The 18014-nt window shown below is 34.7% G+C and overlaps 1 pseudogene; it reads right to left on the bottom strand.

Annotated features, from left to right (window-relative positions):
- LOC149228874 (SKP1-like protein 14 pseudogene) overlaps positions 1 to 13926 on the bottom strand; it is a 35206-nt pseudogene extending 21280 nt beyond the window's left edge.
- Positions 13927 to 18014: the final 4088 nt, after the last annotated feature.

The following is an 18014-nucleotide window of genomic DNA, read 5'->3' as shown; positions in this document are numbered from 1 at the left end:
TGTCAAAACTCGAGGCCAAAAACTATCAATAATAAAATCAGCTATTTCTCAGACTAGGAGGTAACTCCTCAAAACAATTCATTAATATTCATTCAGGTTGGTCTTTATTATATACATGAGGGAGAGACTTTTCATTTCACCTCCCGGTGACTATTCATATTTTCAATTATTTATTTACATCAATTTCAGTTATTCGCCCAGTCATGATGATCAGGTGTCAACATTCCCCCCCTTAATATGAAGGGATGTTGGTGAGCCCAAGCATCGTTTTCAATCTGTCAAGCTTTCCTCTTCCAAGCACTTTGGATAAGATGTTTGCAATTTGATCATTAGTGGAACAATGGCGGAGATGGATTTTTTCGCCTCAACATGATGTCGAATCAGATGATATTTAGTATTGATGTGCTTTGTTCGATCATGGAACTTTGGGTTCTGGGCCAACTTTATTGCTGAGGTATTTTCAATCATGATTGGAGTCAATTATACTTGTTTTACCTACAAATCTTCAAGAATTTTCCTGAGCCACACAATTTCTTTTGTTGCCTCAGCTACTACCACATATTCTACCTCTGTTGTGGAATGTGCTAGAACTGATTGTTTTTGTGATCTCGAGGAGACAACTCCTCATCCAAGACTCATAGCATAACTTGAAGTAGATACCTTAGTTTCTTTGTCTCCATTGAAGTCTCAATCATAGTATCCAATCAAGCTGAAGTCATCCACTTGTGTATACTTGATTCCAAAGTCCTGAGTTCCCTTCAAGTACCTTAGAACTCTTTTTTCAACAGACCAATGTCCCTCACAAGGCTTTTGCATAAACCTAGAGAGGATTCTAACAGCAAATGAAATGTTTCATTTAGTGGTAGTTAGGTAGTTGGGACTTCCTACAAGATGTCTATACTTTGTTGCATCCTCAAATTATTTTCCTTCAATGGATGTGAGCTTTATGTTTTGTTCCATTGGAGTAGTAAGAGGATTGCTTTCTATCATGCCAAACGTGTTCAATAGATCTCCAATGTACTTCTTTTGAGAAAGGAATATGGAATTCAGATGTTGAGTTACTTCAATACCAAGATAGTAATGAACATAGCTGAAATCAGTAATTTCAAAACCTTTCTTCAATTCCTTCTTTATGGATGCGATGTCGCTTTCATTGTTCCATGTCATCAAAAGATCATCTACATATACCACAAGATATACAACTACTTTTCCAACTTTCTTGACAAATAAAGTTGCATCATCAAGATCATAATGTTTGAAATTGAGTTTCAAAAGATGCTTAGTTAGTTTTTCATACCAGGTTCACGGTTCTTGTTTGAGGCCGTAAAAGCATTTCACAATTTTGCATACTTTTTGTTCATGTCCTTTCACAGCAAATCCTTCACGCTGGGACATAAAAACATTCTCTTTTAGATCTCAATTCAAGAAAGCAGTTTTTACATCCATTTGATGGACTTTACAACCGTTCTGAGATGCTAGGGCAAAGAGTGTCTGGATGGTGGCCCATTTTTCTATGGGGGCAAAAGCCTCCCCATAATCTACCCTTTCATTGTGTGGAAAACCTTTTTCCACAAGCTTGGCTTTGTGCTTGTCAAGTGAGCCATCAACTTTATAGTTGTTCTTGTAAGCCCACTTGCATCCAATTTGTTTGGTTCCTAATGGAGGATCAACCAACTTCCAAGTGTCATTATTTATCAGGACATCATACTACTTTTGCATCGCTTCTTTGAAGGAAGTTGACAAATTCAATTCACAATCATAAGAAACATCCATATCAACACGTGAATCAGAGTCATCTACATCACCTCCATTTTCCTGATTTGAATTTCTAGTTCCTGTCTTTCCAACCTCATGAGGATAACACTTTCAAGTGTCTTTTTCAACCACTTTGGGGGACCTTTCTCAGATGATCCAGGCTGCTCCATTGATTGAGTTGGGACTAAATCAAGATTGAGTCTCCCAATTCTATCAATAACATCACTTAAAGTATCATCAATTGTTGGAGTCTCATGTGAGGGAGAAAGCACTTTAGAAGAAGATTCCACAGGTTGATCTAGTATAGGAATCCCCCCTCCAAGATGTGGAATATTGTTATCAAATTCTTGAAATGATTTTGCATTTACAAATCTATCCAAGCGATCAAGTTGCCGCTCAACAACATTGTCAATTTTGGATGTTTCAAGAAAGATTGCATCTCTAGATACAAAAAACTTTTTATTGACTTCATCATAGAAATGGTATGCTTTGGAGGTGTTTGAATACCCCAAGAAGATACACTTACGACTTCTTGCACCAATTTTATTTCTATGTACCTTTGTTATCAAGGCATAACAGGTGGAACCAAAGGCCGTGAGATGCTTTACTGAAGGAATGTATCCATACCAAGTTTCATATGGAGTCTTGTTTCTAATAGCATTAGATGGACATCTATTCTTTATATATACAACACATAGAACTGCATCAACCCAAAACATCAATTTTACATTTTTGAAAAACATCATGGAGCACACAATATTTAAGATTGTCCTATTCATTCTTTCAGCTACATCATTCTGTTGGGGATTATAAAGCACAGTTGTTTGATGTTTGATCCCATGTTGACGAACATAGTTTTAAAACTCATTTTAAGTGTATTCTTTACCATTATCAGTGCGAATAGAGCCAATATGATATTGTTCATCATTTTCAATCCATTTATGAAAGTTCTTGAATGGTTTAAAGGCATCATATTTGTTCTTCAATAAATAAACCCAACACATTCTGGTGCAGTCATCAATAAATGTCATCATATATTTGTTTCCATTTGTAGAAAGAACAAGCATTGGACCACATAAATTTGAATGAATGAGTTCAATTTTTCTATGTGCTCTTGAATGTGAATCATGAAAATAGTATTTTCTATGCTTTCCTAGAATACAAGCATTATATTGCTTAAGTTTCCTACGGATTGTAGGAAAACGAGTAACACCATTTTTCTTCAACAAGCGGAGGCTATCATAGTTCAAATGTTCAAATATAGCATGCCATAATAAACTTGATGGAAGTGTACCTTCTTCATAATGAGAGTTGTATCCGAAATGTTGTGCATGAGCAGAGGTACCCTGCAACTTGAGAAGCCTTTCTTCTTCTATCCCCCTCATGACAAGTGAGTGGTTAGATGTTTTTCTCACCTCACGCTTTCCATCAAACATATGAATGGAGTGACCTTGTTGGTGGATGTGGACCAAGGACAGGAAGTTTCTCTTCAGCTGTGGGAGATATAGAACATGATGCAGAAGAATGTCTCGAAGACCAGGTAATTTAATCCTGATTGTGCCAAGCCTTGATGGCCTGAGTTTTGATTGGTCTGCAAAGTATACTGCTCCATCAACAATGTGAGTAAATTCTTCAAAAAAATCTTTTCTATGAGTCATGTGGAAAATTGCTCCTGAATCAAGCAACCAATCTATTTTCCAAGAAGCAAGCGAAGCATTAAATAAGTCTTCATTTAGTCCAATATTACATTGTGCCACAACGTAATGAGCAGATTCAGGTGCTTTACCTTTGTCTATGTCATTAGCTTTACCTTTGGGTTGGTTTCTTTGCTGCTTAATTTTGTCCCAAGGTAACTTGCATGTAGAGGCATCATGTGATCCATTTCTTTTGTAGTGTATGTAGTGAAAATTTGACTTTTGTGTAATAGCCCAAAGTAAATATAAAATTAATTTCCTAATTAAAATCAGACTCAAAAAATAAGTACATACCTATATTTCCTGTTGTTAATGTCTGCCAGATGACAACAAGGTTTTGGGGATGACTCTCCACCCAACTGTAGGCTCAATTGCGCAAGGCTTTGCTACAACTGGCCACCCCCGAGCCCTCAATCAACGTACTACTGCTAGTGACTCCTAAGTCTTAGTACAACATTCTCCCAAGAGAATGAAAGATAGACTCTCGGAATGATGGAATGCAGGAATGTCTCTCATCTTCCTCACCATCTATTAAATAGAACAACATTGGAAGGGGAACCACATGCACACACTCCATGTGTCTACATGCAACTTTCTTTTGATTTTTAGCTTTCTTGTTTTATTTCTTTACTTTTCTTTTGATTTTTAGCTTTATTGTTTTATTTCTTTACTTTTATTTTGATTTTTAGCTTTCTTGTTTTATTTCCTTCGTTTTGATAGTTTTCTTGTTTTATTTCTATTTATTCTTATTTAGAGTTTTAGTATGGTTATTACTATTTTTATTTTTATTATTTTTATTTATTTTCTTCTATATATTTTTAATATCATTTATTATTTAACATTTATGATTTATTATCTTTATTATTTTTATTATTTATTATTGAGTGATTTATTTATTATTATTAATTATTATTTTTGCATTATTTATTATTTATTATTATATTTTTATTTATTATTTATTATTTATTATTAAGGGGAAGGATATTACATACTCTCCCACTTTAAGGAACTTCGTCCCAAAGTTAAGTTGAATTATTTATTATTTATTATTTATTATTTATTAACTTCATGTTACCAACACCCTCTACTGAACTAGTATAACCAACAAGCATCGAAAGTCCCTAACACCACGGGAAATCTCAAGGAATATCTGTCCTTTTTCCCACTTTCGGCACCAGGCTAAGCCTGACCCGGTCTGTATCCTAGTCCAAGGCTAGCCCCAAGGCTCACGCTTGACTCAGACCTCATCTGCCCCAAGGCAGGCATCCGGTCCGGTACTCAATGACCCCGGGCATCTCGCAACGCTGGCCAACTCCCTCCACAACTACTAAGGCGCAAAGCCCCAGGCATCGAAGTCCTTTACAACCCTTCCAGACTTCGGCATCCCAATCCAATAACAAGCACCTAGCCTAGAACATTAGGCACTTGGCCTCCTCAAGATGGTCTCATAGCTCTTCAAGAGCTATCCATCAAGAGCTATACACAAGATAAAGGAACCACTCGCATATGTAGTGTTGATTGAGTTTTGTCCCCAGCCCATATGGTGTTATGTATTCTCCCTCGTGCGTATGGGATCGCACGAGATCATCAAATAAACCGGCTCTCTCGGCCCATTTGTGGAGTCCTGTGAATCATCACATCTCAACATGCATCCAATGCATTAACCATACCATCATAGAATCATAGGAAATAATCCACATGCCAACTCTTGCATGTCACCATGAGAACATTCATCTTCGTTAAGCGCAACATTATCACTAATAACGAACTGCATGCTCATGCATATCATAAATTTGTAGGCAATTATTGCATACTTCACCATACGAATACCCTCGTAAGTTAGATCCTCAACGTATTTGCATCAAAGACATATCATAACTTCACATAAATGAATCACATGTCGATAAGCCTCATAGCATCATAACTCTTAAGCCACATTGTGCACCCTAGTTGGTAGTAGACATGTTTGTTGTCGTCGAGGTCGTGGATTGAAAACTAGTCATTCAACAAGTTAGAAAAGGCTTTTCAATAATCATTTGGACTTCTTTCTACTAGGTAGTTGACCATTTACACCAACGGTATAATCATCTAAGTACATCGTTAAATTTCATATGAGTCTCATCATCTTGAGTCTTAATCTCTCGTCATATATTCTTCCTTCCCCAAGGAAATTTTCATGAAATTCATTGTTTAAGATATTACTAGTGATACCATCTTTATTAAATCATCTATCTCAAAATTAAAATCCTTTGATTTTACATCCATTTACCCTTTGGCTTACTGATTCCAATACCATTGTAAACATTTTTTTTCATCATGATTTAATTTTATATCATGCTTAATTTACTTGCACAACGATTTGTTGATCCCTGTTGACTTATTTAACAATTAGCACTTCATCCACAGAAATATTTTCTTATCTTGTCGATTTCATAAAGTTCGTAGCTCAATACCACTTGATTGCTTTATCATAAATTCAGTTTCCTCAAGTTGGGCAAAATAATATTTCTTATTAAATAGTATCATTATTTTAAATTTTGAAATAGTTGGAAACACTACTACCATCATTGTCCATTTAACTGTGAGGTGTTATGTGGAAACAACCTCTTTTAACTTTATGGGAAGTCCTACTCACGAAACGATGAGTGAAAATTAGTCAAGTACAACCTCTATTAATTGTCTTTCACTTCTTTTGTCACTATGTACACAATCCTTCTCAAGCTATCCTTATAAAATTTCTAGAAACATTCCTTCCTATCTTCCTTGTTTATTATCACTTGGTCATCATGGAACTTTACACCTTCACATTTTTAAAATATGTAGATCACCATTATGACCATTACCCATCATGTTTCTCGCTACCAGATATTATTATATATTTTTCTCCTAGTCTTCCATGTCTATTAGCTTAAAATGGAAATTTCTTAACTTTATTCTATTTTGACTTTAATTTCTCACCTCGAGTCATTGTGGTTTCTTTTCTTCCTCTTTTAAACATAGCACCGATATACCTCGGAAATGTTGTCACTATTTCCCAACTTGGGTAATCCTTGATAAATAAATTCATTAAGATGGCTACCAAACGTAATCCTATTTTAAGACATCCACCTAACAAAATTGCCTGATCCTTCATCTTGTTATCCATAATTTATTCATATAGTTAGTCACCTATGGAAAACTTACAATGCGACTCTCCCATTGTTATAGATGTTGTTATGCACACAACTTATCTTCTCCAATCATTCTATTTTATCATACCTTCAAGGTTCCTTAAAATGACCTTCATTATTACCATGATTTTTCAACTTCCCTGGTTGATTGCCAATATTTTCTTCCTTAGATATACCTTATAGTGATACCTTTAGAGTACCAAGTGATGATTATACCAAACTCTTTTATTATGTTCTAAAATAGGTTGTCTCTTCTTACTGATTTCTTACTCTTGTTGTGATACTTCTTCGCTACCACCGTAATTATCTGATCCAAGTTAGCCATAATCACATGAATTATCATTAGTTATCATCCCAAAAATTTGCAAGTTTCTCCTTTCCATTTCTCCTTAGACAACTTTGACCATCATATGCAATTAACCTTGAATCACTAACCTCATGTAACATTATACTCAACTTCTTAACTTTAATCCAAATTTATACTATTTGCCACTGAGACTAAAAGATACCCTCCTGTGGTTTATATATATACTGCAAAACCGAACTGATTCACTCAAGAATGAAGGGAACTTCAATGGTAGCTTGATGATGTTTAGTAAATGAGCAGATACATGTAATCTGAATGGAAATTTCAATGCAAAATTAAATTTATTAGAAGGTCATATTGAGAGAGTTGTGTTCTTGCAATAATATACCCAAGAAATGCCAAGAAACTGCTATCGCTAAAGGAATGAGAAAAGCAATCCAACCCAATTAGTGAATAGTATGATCAACATTCAAGGAATGCTATCTCTATGTTTTTAGATAAAATTTGAAGAGTAAAATAATGAATAGATTGCTAGTGAACCATGATCATCTAAAGAGACTAAGATATCAGAGTTTATCCATTGTAAATTGGAACAGATTTCACTATTTTAGAGCACTTTAATTGGTGACAAATTTCAACTTCAATTGTCCAAATACTTCAAAAACTGTGTTGTAAAATGAACTAGTGGTGAGTGGTTACACCACCATTAAAAATTTGTTACAAAAAACATGCCAACAATTATACATCGTTAATTATGGGTAGATTATCACCATCCAAGATTACAAGATTATATATTGTTTCCAATGAATCAATGAGTCATAACAAAACTATATAGTTTTAATTAGGTGAGTCATTTAGAATACTTAGATTATTGTTGTGATAATTATGCAGTGAATTTTTAACCAGATATGTATTAACCATGCCAAATTTATTCAACAAAGTTTTGAAGATTCTTGATTCATTTCAATTTACTATTTTGTATATTTTTCCCTTACTGCACGACATGCAATCAGACCATTGCCAAATTTGACACTGTGTGATTTATCATGCAAATTATCAATAATTACTAATTTTTTAGTATTAAAACTTAGAGAATTGTCTCAACATAAAATCAAAATTCCAATGAGTAAAGCTTAAGAATATTAGTGGCAGTATTGTTTTAAGAAGGTACTTGAATTCTGAAAGAAAATTCACCATGACTTTTGAAATTATATGTCACACCAATATTAAGTTTATAGATTCATGACCTTTTGTGCTAAGATAAATTGAAATTTTGAGTATCTGTTTAAGCAATCATAACTTATGTTAAAAGAATTAAATGGACTGCAAAATAAATCGTTTAAACAAATTTATTGAATGTATCTTGAGATTCTTATGGCTATTAAATGATTACTCTAAGGAAATTTAAGAAATCAAATAGCCATAGAAATATTCCACACCATAAAGAAGAGACACCGCCACCCGACCCAAAACCGGATCGGATGACTGGGAAGGTTATCCCTCCCCAACACAAAATAAAATCATTTTATTAATTATATGGCCTGCCTGCAAGCGCACCTGAAAAGGCAACACCATCCCTCAAATTAAAATACATTTTAGCCATAATAATTTCCCGGATAAGACATAAAATTGCCTGCATAAGACATAAGACATAAAATTGTAAGCTTGCAGCCATGGCTATGTGTGTTCCTGCAAATTCCATTGTTCTTTTAGACAACAATGTCAAGAAATCTGCACACACTATAAGGTCAATAGTACCATTTACATAGTCAATAGTACCATTTTCTCATGCAAGGAATAATAATAGCCCAATCGCATATTCTCCACTCACTCAAATAGCCAATTGCATACTTGGTGGCTCTCCAGCTTACAAATGCAAAAGTTGTTGGCGCTTGGACCACGGTGTTTAACAACTTGCACCAATCATTGCAGAAGGGCGAGCAATTATTTTCGTTCATATCAAAAGGAATGCAAATACATTAGCGGACCTCCTTGCCAATAAAGGGGTGGAAGATAATCTGGCTTTGTCTTAGCTCACACAGAGTTCTCTCTCAAGTGTCACCTGGTTCTCTCAATGTCATACCCTCATCTCTCAAGTAGTAAAGACTAATATAAAACAACCAAATGGGAAAAGGGGAAGATAAACACGTGATGTATATTGTTCTCAGGAGCCCATGACTCTTTCTTAACATTTCGCCAATTAGGTTTAGCACTTGGAGCTTATATGTTTGAACATCTGATCTTATTAATCATTAGAAATCCTCTATTTCCTTACCTAATTTTATTTTATGTAATACTAATATAAATTATAAATATAAATATTTGAAAAATTAATTACATTATAAAATAATTATACATTTTCTATAATAATTAAATAATAAAATTTTCAATAAATAACATGAAGACATATAAATACATAGATTCTACAACCAACCTAGTTACTTTATCATAATAAATAATATATCAATCCTAAAACTTCAATCTTGTTAATATATATTAATGTAAAAACTTGAACCGTGATGCTAAGTGTTATTTTAAAAAAAATCATCCCTATGCCATAATAAAATCCTTTAAATAGTCACCGGATATGCCGTAATAATAAACATTTATGTTAATTTTCACAAATAGTCACCGGATAAGTCGTGTCTAACCATTAAAGTAATTTTTTTCAATTTGTTTGCATCTGAGAATAAATTTGATAATACGAAGTACATTGTAAGGTTTTCCACTATTTTTTTTGAAACTAGCAGAGTATAATAAGGGAAATTTGCCTGAACTTCTTATCCATAAATGAGAAGAATATAAGATTAATATCGAGGAGGATTTGCAGCTATTACTTCAAAATTTTAACCTTTAATGGAAGAAGAGAATAAGGAATTCCAACATAAATCTTCATGCTTAATTTTTCATCATAATTTCAATAATTATAGCCTTAAACCGAGAAATACAGAAAAAATTCAAAACTGAGTCTCGTTTCAATATTTTAGCCTTACTCCGAAAACATGTGAAAAGGAATTCCAAGCTAAATATTGGAATCTTGGTAGGAGCTTCCAGTAATAATCACGCTGCACTAAATTTGAAAGAGAACTTTCCATAACAATCTCAAAATTGTAGGCTTAAGTGAGTGTGACTAGTTAAGCTTTAACTTATTAGGTAAAAAAAAAAATAACCACACATAAACACTGGATAGGAAATAGTTAAATGATGAGACTTGGGATAAAATCGATGAATTATTTTATTAAAATAATTTAATAATTCCATGTTATACATGCGTTTTTCTTACTTTTTCATAAGTATTGCAAATGGGACAACATTATCACAATAAAGACATCAACTATAAAACCATTTTAATGTCTAACTCACTCCGCTCCTTTAAAAATCCAGTACCTCCTTTTGCATGTCTATCAACGTTTATAGAATGACTTTGCATGTCTATGAGCAGTACTTGCATGCGATTTTTTTATTTCTTTTAATTTAATAGTTTCTTAAAATTAAATTGGAAAATATGATTGGTTGTTCTGTGTACTTGAGGCGGATTAATGACTCAAGTGGCCATGGGTTTGAGAGTATTTAAACACGCATGGGCACCAAAACCAAACTGTAATCAATAGATGCAACCACGTCTTGCCTTGCTCTATAATTTTCGAATTTGGGCATGCGCAGTTTTATGGAAAGTAATTTTCATTGTTGGGCATGCGCAGGTCTATGGTCAAAATGAAATCCTAAAATAACATTCAAGTTTCCCAAAATATTCGTGGTAGAAAACAGGAAGTGTAACGAAATAGAAGACACGTATTTTAAAAATAGTTGTCTTAACCAGAACCAGAAGCCACGAGAATGGAACTCTTAACCTTCACACACTCGGAATTTGGGCTTTACTTCTCATGATTTTTTTTTGACGCTAAATTTGAAAAATAAACTTCGTCCATTCAAACATGCACGGTTTGATTTTGAGTATATATAGTTATTTATTTATATATGTTACAACCCAAAAAATTAAAATATGTACCTTCTGATAGTGATTCGCACTTAGTGCTCTTCCCTTGAAGCTCATTCATCCTTTTGAATGGAGATTGCTGGCTCTGTTTCACCGACACACCTATGTTTCAAAAATGTTATCCACTCTGTTTTGCACTGGCTCGCTCTAGGTGGTTAATTTCATAAACAAACTACATATAAAAAACAACAAAGAGACAACACAAACATGCAAGAAATCTGCATACTCAACGAAGAACAAACACATAGACAAAACAAAGGGAGCGTTCCACATATTCAATCAGAACACACCATTGGATCCTAACATATATATACACTGCTCCATCCCATCTTTTCCCTCTCGATTTTACCTTTAGACAACTGTCATGTTTCACTAATTCTGGATCTTGGAGATTAGATTCTTGAAATTTGACATGAAAAATTGATTCCAGCCAATGAAAACAAAAATCTGGTAATATTGGAAATTACTCATAAGAATGACTTTAAAAATGGACACCATCAAAATATAACTACGCAGTTAGCATGTACTGAATAAAAAAAATCCATGTATAGGGAGGGTTTGTAGAACATGCTACTTTCCTGGATGTAACCATCCTGTAACTTACAAAACAAGTCAAGTTAAAAATCCCAACAAAATGATTTTTTTTTTCTAAGATGCCATAGGCCCTAAGGGTTGAACCTCACTCTGATACCATATGTAATAGCCCAAAGTAAATATAAAATTAATTTCCTAATTAAAATCAGAATCAACAAATAAGTACATACCTATATTACCTGTGGTTGATGTCTGCCATATGACAACAAGGTTTTGGGGACGACTCTCCACCCAACCGTAGGCTCAATTGCGCAAGGCTTTGCTACAATTGGCCACCCCTGAGCCCTCAATCAACGTACTACTGCCAGTGATTCCTAAGTCTTAGTACACCATTCTTCCAAGAGAATGAAAGATAGACTCTCGGAATGATGGAATGCAGGAATGCATCTCATCTTCCTCACCATCTATTAAATAGAACAACATTGGAAGGGGAACATTGTTCAGTTCATCTGGCTGACATACCATGTCAAACCAGGAAGTAACTCATCAAAACAATTCATTGATATTCATTCAGGTTGGTCTTCATTATATACATGAGGGAGACATTGTTCAGTTCATCTTTCTGTGACTATTCATATTTTCTATTATTTATTTATGTCAATTTCAGTTATTCATCCAATCTTGATGATTAGGTGTCAACACTATTTTACCTTAATTTTATTTCAATTATTAATTTTATTTTTTTTTGTTATTTAGTTAATTTAATATATTAGTATAAAATGAACCCATGTACATGTATGTAATCTCTATAACATTCAAAAACATAATTTAAACAACAAAAAATTACACATTATTTTTCCCCTTTAAAATAAGTTTACCCTATAATAAAACTTGATACCTCTAAAGTCACATTAAATCCATGATTAACATGGATTTATGAGGATTAAAAAGAGGAATTAATAAGCTTTAATAATATATATATATATTTAAAAGAAAAATGTTATATTATTTCTTTTTATTAAAAAAAGGAATATAAATACATTGAACTAGCTTGAATATCATTGTTTATCAATACTACATATCTAAAGCATGATAAAACTTTTCATCATTAAAATAATTTATATTACACTCATTTTAATTTGATTTTATAAAAATAATGATAGATTAATTACTTTTAACATAAATTTCAACCTGCATTCTAATTACTACACTTTAACTTAAATTTAAATTTATTTTGAAATTAATATTTAATTATATTTATTTTTTGAATATTTTTGTCAATATATTTTTCTGGAATATTTTTTTCAAAAAAACATTAAGTTTGGTTTAAAAACCTACATCAACATAAAATACGACTACCGACATAGATCCAACTTAATGCCCCATTTAATGAGCAAAGCAAATCTGTTGAGGTTCAAAGCTCTTTTATAGTAAAAAGAGATTTTATCCTATTAGGTGCTTGGTAAATATATTAAGAGTGATCCAGGTTTGTTAATTTAAATTTCATTAATATAATTTAAATTTTTTAATAAGCTTAAATCATTTGTTTCTTTCTTTCTTTATATAAAATATATATTATTAATTGATATTCATATGAAAAAATAAATTAATAAAAAATAGTTCATGTGAGCTGAATAACGTAATCACTCTACACAATATTAAAAAAAACTCACATGAAAAATAAAGGTGGTGTATACTAACAATGTTACAGTACTTATCTCTCTCACAATTCATCCCCTATGTAAAATTTGACAATATTTTTTCCATTTATGAAACCAAAATAACAGATTGAAAAAAGAGCATGTGTGTGATAATAGTTACAGTCATACTGATTTTAAATTGCAAAAACTCATACTGGAAAAGGTCAAAGTACCAAAAATGCACCCAAAAAAACGTAGAATGCGTAGAGAAATGTGTACTCTAAACCTAACGACATGCTCTCAAATTCATGGTCAAACGAACCGAATTGCAGAAAGGGAGGTACTCTGCCATTGGAGAGTGATTTGACGATTAATTTTCATACCGAATGTTGAAAAGCTCACGTATCTGTTCAGCGGATTTCCCTTTCAATATATCAGCAATAGTTTGACACATCGTGTCCAAAAGGTTTGTGACCACGAGGTAGTTGGCAGCCTTCGTAACTTCAAAGAGTGTTGCGCGATCATCTACCAGAGCTCTGACGAACTCCTCATCCCACGTTTTGACGGCATCGATTGATACAGTGGGGGCATCAAGAACATGGTATCTGCAATATTGAATAACCAGACCTAGAATCTTGGCAGAAACGAGAGGCAGAGGAATGGTAATGTCGGTACCCAAGTCCTCCATCATTCTCTGTATGATGCCTGAAGTCGATGCCACCTCTGTTTCCACCTCAAATATTTTGCCATCGGAGCTCTGCAATTTCACAATATCATTCTTATTATTATTGCATACTTCCTTGGCCATAGGGATGGCTGATTCATCCATGATCTGAGCAAGTGGAGAGATAGACACGATGAAGTGAAAAAGATTGGATTGCTCTGAGATGCCTTTGGTGATGGCAATGGTACTAGCGTAATTTTGTTACAATATTTATAGAGAGGCGAATTCATATGAATGGAAAAATGAATGAGCACGACGGCTGGTACTCTTCCATATTTGTTGCCGACACATGTGGGTGCTATGTAATCAAATGGGGCCATTTAGGGCCTTCGGTTACCATGACATCAGCATTGGAGACATTAGAAGGTCATTGCAGCTACTTTTTGCTTGTTGAGATGGTTTGTTCCCATAGTTCTGAGGGTGGGTCAAATTTGTCATATGATTTTGACTTTTTGGAGTAGGACTAAAAAGGTGGATATTTTCCTTGATTGGGATTTTTTTTGAGTTATTGAATAAGGTTATAGTAAATTTGACTAGGTGGAAGATTCAAACTTTTTCAGTTTAAGGTGGTGATTTTAGTCATATAGATTTGGCTGCTCATGGTATTAAATTCCATAGATTATATGTGATAAATTCTTTTAAAAGTTTTAAAATTATCGGGGATTCCCAATATATTGTGCCCTCATTTTGGGTTTTCCATGGGTTGCTTTATGTTAAATCATGGTTTTTTTTAAGCCATAGTGATTTCGAGTTAAAATTTATTTCACATATTATTGTTATAATTATTTCCTCTCACGATGTCATTATTGACAATAATATAAAATCTATTAGTTATTTTTTTGAGTTCATGTTTTCTAGGTGAACTCTATTTAATGTGTTACAGTTGCTATAATTATTTTCTCTCACGGCTCTACACCCTAGTATGGTGGTAAATCTCAAGCGTAAACATTTGACATGTCATGTTTAACATTGAACATTTTTAATCTAATGTAGTCCTTATTTAAAAATCAATGTAATTATTATTATGTATAAATATAATATAAATTTAAAATATAAAGAGGTTTCCTAATACTCAAAAGAGAGGTATGGTAAATAAATGAAAATATAAATAAACTAGAGATATGGTAAATAAATAAAACCTCCTTTTATATTTATTCCATAAACCTCCTTATATTTAAGAAAACTAAAAAATTGTTGTATTTAGGTGAAGCATATGGTCCAAATACCATGAGACAAATCATTATTAATACCATGGGCCAAATAACATATTTATAAAAGAGATATAGTAAATAAATAAATATAAAAGAAGTATAAGATGGTATGGTAAATAAATAAAAATATACAAAATAGGATTAGAAAACAACATCTAATTATATACCAAACCTATTGGCCAAATGCCATGGAAAATACCCCGGATCTGGGGATTGAAAGGATATGATGTGTGTTTAAATGCGGACACCTGCCAGCCATGCGTAGTCGAAAGGAACACACATGGGCACAGGCTTCTTTTCAGCCACGCGGGAGTGGTCTGTTTGACATATACCAGGGGAGCTTAAATGCTTCGTCCACCCTTGTACGTAAGCGAGGGTCCGGCTCCTCGGCTCACATGAAGGTTGTAGTAATGGCGGACGAGTTTCGAGGAGCAAGCAGGTATGATAAATGCAGTGGTGGATTGGGCTTCACTGCGCCTGTTTATGGTCTGTTGATTGTTCAACCTCAGGGTATGTTTATGCAACCTCTGGAGCTGCGAGCAGCTCCAAGTGGCTGCCTTTCCATCTGGGTCGACCCATTGCCTGTTCGTGGTCTCCCCGGGACTGGTTTGATTCTCAATTTCATTCTGTGCTCTATACATTTGGGCCCTGCAATCATTGTTCGGCCTCGACAGCGAATGCTTAGCCATCGAGGCACCTCCCGTGGAGGATCTTTGTGCCCTCCTGTAGCCAAAATTTCTCCCCATTGCTGCCATTGCGATTGCCATCGCACCCTTGAAGCCAACACCCTTCAGTCTAGTCAATTCTTGGATTCAAGCGCTCCTGATTCTGCTTCCTCGCCTGCCTTCGGCTCTGCCATTTTCAATTTCAACAGTTCTCTGAACTGTCCCCGTATTAGCGCCCATGTGTCAGTTATCTTCATCGAAGAGTCCCCTGATGGAAGCGATACTAAAGACAGTCGAGGGAAGCAGCCAGCTGACGGCTCAGAGAAAGTCATGAAGACGCCCACTGCAGATCCAGGGAATGTCTCAAAAAGCCCTCTGGCTCAGGAGGCGATGATCAGCCAAAAAGAAAATGTCAACATTGAAACCGCTCCAACTGCAGCGGAGGTGGAGGAATACGGGTGGTGCCAGGTGGTTGAGGAGGAACCTGAAGAATAGTTGCGCCTTTGTTCCAAGTCTCTGCGGCACATCTGTTAGGACTTTCGGCCTCTCTTGTTGTTTTGATTATGTTTTGGTTTTATGTTACTGTCTTTATGCCAATGTTGATGGCAAACTGTCTATGTTTGGGTTCTGGAATCATTTTTTTGTGGTTGGGAAGTGTTTGTTTCCCCTGCGCAGGATTAGGCTGTTTCTCTGCTGGCACCCCTGCGAGGGTTGGTTTATTTTTGGTCTGGTTAAGTACTCGGACATTGCAGTCTCAGCTGTTCCAAGCTGCCATTACTTCTAGGCAGCTGGTTCTTTCTGTTTTGAAATGATGTAACTGTTAACTATTTATGTATATAATAGAATAGTTTTAACGAGAAAAAAAAAATTCCATGGAAAATAAAAGAGATATGATAAATAAATACAAATATAAATAAACTTGAGTTATGGTAAATAAATAAACCCTCTTTTTATATTTACTTAGTAAATATCTTTATACTTATGAACGCCCAAGAAAGAGGTTTTATTTAGGTGAAGCCTATTGTCCAAATAACATCGGCCAAATTATTATTAATACCATGTAAAAAAACATTATTAACCATAACATTGATATTAAAAGATGAATATTTCTATTATTATTAAATCTAATATTCATATTAATATATTAACTCTAGATATATATGGGAGGGAAGAAAAAAGACATAGAGTGATAGAGGTGGAGATATAGGCAGTCTGATAAGGGACTAAAGCAGAGGGGAGAGAAGAAATGAAGAGAGAGAAAGGGAGAGGAGTGAAAGAGATAGAGAATGCTAAGAGAGGGAGAGGGAGAGGGAGTCACAAAGATGGAGGCGGGAGAGAGTGAAGGAGATAAGGAGGGAGACCATGAGAGGATTGGAGGGCAGAGAGAGAGAGAGAGAGAGATGGGGGAAGACAAAGGGAGGTAGGAGAGAAAGGGAGAGAGAGGACTTGAGAGAGAGGAGGAGAGAGGGAGGGATAGAGAGATGGAGTTGAAGGGGGAGACAGGTATTGAAGAGGAAAGAAATATGGAGTGAGAAGTTGAGATATGTAGGGAGAGATGGAGAGAGGGAGTGTATATTTAGGGGTCAAATAAAGAGACAAAGAAGGATATATGGACATAAGTGGGGAGAGAAGGAGAAAGGCAGGGATATAGTAACATAGTTAGAGAGAGAGAAACACACAGAGAGTGATGGGGAGAGAGAGGATTGGAGGGCACAAGGAGAGGGAGTGAGAGAGAGATAAGGGAAGAGAGAGTGAGGTAGGAGAGAAAGGGGGAGAGAGGAGGGACAAGAAGAGGAGGATAGAGGGAGGGATAAAGAGACGAAGTTGGAGGGGGAGAGAGGGACAAATGAAGAAAGATTCAAAGAGTGATAAGAGGAGAGAGAGGGAGTGAGAAGGGAGAGATGGAGAGAGAGTTTTTATGTCTGGGGGTGAGATAAAGAGACAAAGAAAGAGACATGAGAGAATGGGTGAGAGAAGGAGAGAGAAAGAGAGAGAGAGAGATAGAGATTAAGGGAGAGAGAGGATGTGAGAGAGTGGATAGTGTGAGGGCATGATCTAAAACTAAATAGAAATGCAACAAATTATAGATATAACCATAAATACAGAGATGCATAGAAAATAACAATGGAATATCATAATATTGAAATATGTTTACAAAAAAAATGGAAACAAACTAGCTCAGACGATGGTAGCTTATCTTTCAGAAGAGATGTGGTGGCTACATGCCTCTAAAATATGTTACAATGAGACTCAAGGGCCTGCTTATTATTAAACAACAACATAAAACCCTAAAAAACAATAACCCTAACACCACAAT

This window comes from Pinus tabuliformis, chromosome J, assembly GCF_031772625.1.
Source record: "Pinus tabuliformis cultivar Carrire ecotype Pingquan chromosome J, CPIR1, whole genome shotgun sequence".
Classification (NCBI taxonomy): Eukaryota; Viridiplantae; Streptophyta; class Pinopsida; order Pinales; family Pinaceae; genus Pinus; species Pinus tabuliformis.
This window is presented reverse-complemented; position numbering and strand designations above follow the sequence as displayed.